Source organism: Phyllostomus hastatus, unplaced genomic scaffold (assembly GCF_019186645.2).
Source record: "Phyllostomus hastatus isolate PE091 unplaced genomic scaffold, TTU_PhHast_1.1 phas_scaffold_78, whole genome shotgun sequence".
NCBI lineage: Eukaryota > Metazoa > Chordata > Mammalia > Chiroptera > Phyllostomidae > Phyllostomus > Phyllostomus hastatus.
In genome coordinates this window covers 69,730,696-69,736,695 of record NW_025334041.1, presented here as the reverse complement: position 1 = coordinate 69,736,695, position 6,000 = coordinate 69,730,696, and positions in this window count along the sequence as shown.

The window sequence follows — 6,000 nt, the reverse complement described above, 5'->3', positions numbered from 1 at the left end:
TGTTGAGTATCTCCATGGAAATGGCCTTCCCTTTCAAATTTGCTTCTCTTTCGAGTTTTCTTCTTGGAAAACTTCCTGCCCAGGGTAACCTGTCTGCCTCCTTCTTCCCTTGCCACCTGTGGCACATCCTGGGCATCTCCTCAACAGCCCCTGTCCTGCTGACCCCTGGTCCACCCCAGCGTTGCAGAGAGGCTTCCATCCTCACTCTGGGAACTCTGGGAACCCAGCAATTCAGCCTTTGCATCTTTCACCAAAACTCACTTTCCTGCAGTGCCGCCTTGCTCATCTCCTCAAGTGTGGCTCTGACCAAGTCATTGTCCTATTTAGAACAGGAGAATGTTGGTGGCTCCCGTCCCCTGATGACCCAAGATCTGACCTTATTTTACGGTTTTCCCTCCTCTTCACAATCTCTCTGCTCTAGCCCATTGCAAACGTTCTAGCTGCCCAGAATGACCCCACTCAGTTATGCCACACTTTTTCCCTCTTTGTTTCCCAAACTGTGAAGTCCCACAGCCCTCTGAACCCTACACCTGATTCTCAGGAGCAATCCTTCCCATGCCACCAATTCAGGGGCAAATGACATCTGATATATGAAGTCTCTCCTGACCTCCCCAGGGGAGGGACCTGTGATCCCTACCTTCCACAGCACCTCAGCTGGGTCTGCCTCTGGGGTGTGTACCATCTGTGCTAGAGCCATGGGTGCCCCACCCCACAGGAAGGGCTTGTGCCATTGGCAGCTCCAGATGTGGTCTCCAGGACGGCCTCCTCTGCAGAGGCCAACATCAGACATTCCTGGGGTGGCTACTCATCACTGTGGGGGTATAAAAGCAAGTCCATCTTGGCCTAACTTGGGACAGCTCGGAAGGGCCATTCCAGCTCCCAGAATTCCCTTTGGTATCAGCTGAGGATGTTAACCCCATATCACTGTTCTGTTCTCTCACAGTGTATTCCAGCTTCCTTCCCTCCTTCCACAGGGGTTGATCCTGAAAACATCCCATAGTAAACTAGTAAACACCTGCCTGCTAATCTCTGTTGACTTGAATTTTGCACCCCACCCCCACAATTAGTTAAAATGTAACTCCAGAACATGAACCCATTTGGAGATAGGGTCTGACGAGGTAATCAAGTTAAAATGAGGTCCTTAGGGTAGGCTGTAATGGACCATGGCTGGTGTCTTCGTGCAAAGGGGGGATGTAGCCTGAGATACATAGATGCAGGGATAACACCTGGTGATCAAGAAGATGGCACCTATATGCTAAGGAGAAAGGCCCTCCCTCACGGCCTCTGGGGGGACCAACCCCGATGACACTTTGGTCTCAGACTTGTTGCCTCTGGAACTCAGAGGGTACCTTTTTGTTCAAGCCTTAGGTTGTGGTAATTTGTTAGGGCAGCCCCAGCAAATCAATACAGTCTCCATCTCAGAGTCTGCTTCCCATGAGGCCCCAACCCGACATCATGGGTGTGTGAAGTCACTTTGACTTCGTGACCACAAGTGCTGGCTCCTTGAAGGACAAGGCCCACGTCTTCTTCTTAATCGTTGTATTTCCAGTGCACACAGCAGATGCTCAGTAACTTGCTGATTGCTTGAGAGTACAGAGAAAGCAGGGAAGGTATGGCTGTCCAGGATGAAAACTGACTGAAGCTTCACAGATCACCACACATTTACATCTTTGCCTTTGAAGTAGTTGGGGCCCTTCCTGGTGCCCTCGGCAAACATGTATGAAACATCCGTGCTGGGGCCAGCTCTGGGCTAGGTTTTATTGAAGCTCCCCCATTAGGCAGGCACAGATCTCCTTCTCAAATCATCACTCCCACTGTGTTGGGGAAAGTAATGCCTGCCCACCAAGTTCTAGGTCACATTGAAGGGGCTGAACCCCCAGCGAGAAGGGGTGCCAGGGGGAAGGAAATGTGTCTTTTAGCTGGGGATGGCTGGCCGGCCCTGGGGAGGGCCTTGCAGAGTGGAAGGATGCATATTTGCTGCTGTGTGTCTTCCTGGTGCTGTGCTAGGGGCTGGGGTCCCACTAAGCATAGAACTGAGCCCTGTGGTGAGCTGTCCGTCTGTGGACGCCAGAGGAGTGACAGGAGGAGGCCAGACCTGAGGGAGCCTCACCCTGGCTTACCTATGCTAAATTTGTGTGAATTTTCTCACCACCTTCCTCTGTGATCTTGGTCATTTCTGATTTTTTTTTTTTTTTGCCAGCCCTTCCAATTTTGCAAGCTGATCAACTTACCTCTTTGTTTTCAGATTTCTGTAGAAGGAACTTGTCTTATTCTTGCTTCCTACCCTGTTGATTATGTCCAAAGGCAAAGCCCAGCCCCATTTCCCACTGCTTGCTTAGGGTATTGGTGAGGTCACGGTGCAGCCACCCCCTCAGTTCCTTGCCCAGACACACATGCCAGCTTGTTCATCCACGTGAGAATGAGGATGATGAGGAAGGTGTTCCCAATGGGCGGTGCCTGTGTTCCGGTCTACTTTTGTCCAGTCCCTCCTTCCTTTAGCCCCTCCTGCTGCAGTGCCACCTGGGTAACGGTATCCCCATGCTTTCCATCCTGCTGATTGCTGTGGAGGGACCACAGAATGTCTGGGAACCAACTCTTCCACCTCTGACGAGCTGCCTGCTAGGATGACTGTTCTGGACCACACCTCACTGAAGGCACGGCCCAGCAGAGGCCCGACAGCAGGCTGCCTGGGCGTCCTCGTCCCTGGCCGGCAGACACAGCCTTGGCCTGCTTCCTGCTGCCTAGTTCTGTTTTCCTGGCTGCTGGACACAAGCCACGGCACTGCTCTGCACTCTGTTATCTGGAACTCTCCATTCCTTTGGTTCAGCCTGGCTCTGACCCTGTGGCACTCTGTGTGGGCTGCAATTGCTGGGCCCAGCCCCCATTGCCTGGGAAGCTTGCCTGAGTGCAGGGGTTCCATACCCATAATACCGCTGTTTCAGGGAATGTTGGAAGAGGTGACACAGAGCAAGCATTCAAGGGAAATTCTGAGTATTCATAATATGTTGGGAATTGGCAAGGACGTTTGCAAATAGGATTATGTATCATACATGATACATATATACACACACATACATATAGAATGAGTGAACTACTCTGCAAATACACACCACTCAGGTGCATAAGGAGAGAAATGCCTGGAAACATGCTAGAAAGATATTCAACAAGGTATACATGCACATAGCAGTAATAAGATTGTAGAGGACTTTAATTTTTTCTTTTTATTTAACTGTATTTTCTAATTTTCTGCAAAAAAACATGTATTATATAACAAAAAGTAATGGGAGTAAAAAATAAATGCTTTTCTATAGTGTCTCATAAAACCAAAGGGCTGTTCTGTGAATCAAATTTTGTGGGTGGGGAGGAGGGGTAGGAGGGTGAATGGAGGCTGAGGATGGGTTCTGACCACTTTTGGGGGGGTCTTTGCCAGCTGCTCAGGCCTCCATGTCGCCGATCCAGATTCTAGATCACACCCTGCTGCCCAACTCTGGCCCTTAGTATCCTCACTGGGAAAAGAGGGGATTCGGCTGGAATCCCAAAGATGGCAAATCAGAGATGGTATTTAAGCCGAGTCCTTCCCAGCTAGGCTGAAAAAGTTGCTGGGCTCCACCCAGCTTCCTTAGGAAAGATGCTGTGATGGATCACGATGCCGTGGTCCCCACCCCCCAGCTTAGCTGACAGTGCAGTGTCGTCTTCCTGGCTCCCCTGAGCCCCCTTCAATACCTCGATCATAACTGTCATTGAGTTTAGTAATCACACAGTGAGAACCCTGCCTTACTTAGGTTCAGTCACCAATACCTTAGGCCCTCAGGCACAAATGAGGGATGGGGGATTCCTTTGAAAGCAATGGCCAAGTGTGAATTAAGTTGCTAAATGTAACTACCAGCTTATTTGAGGTGGGTGGTTGGATGTGCAAATTCTGCTTTATTAGCACACCATCAAAGCACACCAGGTTGTAAATTAGCACCTGCTAGAGACAAGAGACCACCGATGCCCCCACCCTCCTGGGTTCCCCTGCCCAGGAAGAGGGTGTGCGCAGCCTCTTCACAGAGGGAGCACTGGTGCTGGGTCCGGGTCCAGCTCTGCTGTGCTTGGGACTGTCTTATTATAGGGTAGTGGTTAGAGCACCCTCCAGGGTTTGAATTGAGGCTGGGTTATTTTGGGCAAATCACTTTGATGGCCTGAGTCTCAGCTTTCTCACTCAGGAGCTCTGGCTCTGAAAGCTTTGTGACTAAGCTGGTTCTCTGCCTCTGCAGAACCCCTCCTCCTGAGACCACACTGACCCATTCCCCAAATGGCGCAGTTTTTCAAATTTGCATTTTTAAGTCAGAGGGCATTTGCACCTGAATTGGTCTGAAACTTTGAAGATCCTCACCTCCTTCCTTTCCTCCCATATCCCACACACATTTCCTTGGAAGAGAAATTTGCCAACCAGACCTGGAGACGTTCTTCCGCTCCCCTCCTTTCACGCTCACTCTCCTCCTATATCTGTCCTGTCCTCCCTTTAGCTCCTGGGAGGGAGTGACCTTGTCCATCTACCTGTTACAGCAGAGCCTTCCAATGTCCTCCCCATTCTATTCCATCTCCTCGGGCTCCTCCCTCAGGCGGCGCTGACCTGGCTGCAAGCGCGGTGGCATTTCCCCTCTTGCCGGGGAGATGGGCTCCTGGATGCTGCCTGTCAGGAAAACACAGCCCAGGCCAACAGCTCCAACTTCTGTAGTTGCTTTCAAGTGTTAGAATGCATGATGGATGGGAGTTGGCTGTGGCAGGGACCAGAGTGTCGCATATTCACAGGGTGTACTTGGACAAACAATCTGGACTCAAAGGCCTCCCGGCTGCTGGTGCAGGGCTCTCACCCCCCTCACCCCAACGCCCCCAGCTCAGCTGACCTGGCACCTGTCGGGACTGTTTCAGCTCCATGAAGTGGCATTTTGTCTTTTTTTTCTTTTAAACAGGTTTCCAACATCTTCAAAGGTACTGGAGCTTGAACCACCTGCTGGGGACTAGTGGTCCTCTCCACCCCAGTTGCCCCTGGGGAATGGCAAAGCTCCCAGCCCTGCAGGCAGGGTGTAGAAATGGGAGTGGGGGGCTGGGCACAGGGCTTCTGTCCTCCAGGGATCCTGAACGCTGAGGCTGAGCGTGAGGGCTCCTGGGGTTTTGTGATGAGCCCAAAGATGATCCCAAAATAACTCAGCAACCACCTGGCCTGGGGCACAGAGCTTCTGAAAAAGCAGAATGGCTCAGTGCATGGTAGTGTAGGGAGCCATGAGGAGGCCGGGTCAAGTGCTGCCTGCTACCCGGGAACTTCCCTAGACCTGGGGACTGCAGGGCTGTGTGGTCAAGGAACGGACAGATTTATAAATTCCAGGGCTGTGTGGTCGGTCCTGGGTAGGCCCCTTCCTAAGTGGCTGCACCCTTACCACTGGCAATTCTTGCCCACAGGAGGCAGCCAGGAGCACCCTTGCCCCACTCTGTTGGGATGTGTGGCTGTGCTGGTTTGAGATAAAGGAGCCGCCACTCTGACCTGTCCTTGGAACCTGATTGTGCCCACAGGTCCACCTCCAGCCTTGCTCTGAGACAGTTCAGCACTGTCTCCTCGGCCTGCCGTCCCCTCTGCTCGTGATCGCGAGCAGAGCCTCCTCCCTGTCTTCGGAGCTGAGCCTCACCCAGAAGTGACTCTCTGGACCCCAAGACCCACGGCTCGTGCCTGTGGATTTGCCCATGTCCCAGGTGAGGCAGGTGAGGTCCTGAGAGGTAAGTGACTGCCATGTTCCCAGCACCAGTGAGTCTCAGAGCTGGTGGGGACCCAGGTGAGAGCAGAGCCCGGCACTGACCGAGTCCCAAGCACCGCCGGCCCGTGTCTGTGACAGGCAGACCCTGGCTGTCAGCAACCCTCAGGAAAGGCTCAGACTGGGGCATCTCCTGACCAGGTCTCTGGTGTTGTCTCTGCTCGTGGCACGAGGAGGCTGACACTGAAAATGAAGTGGGAGTAACAGTGAC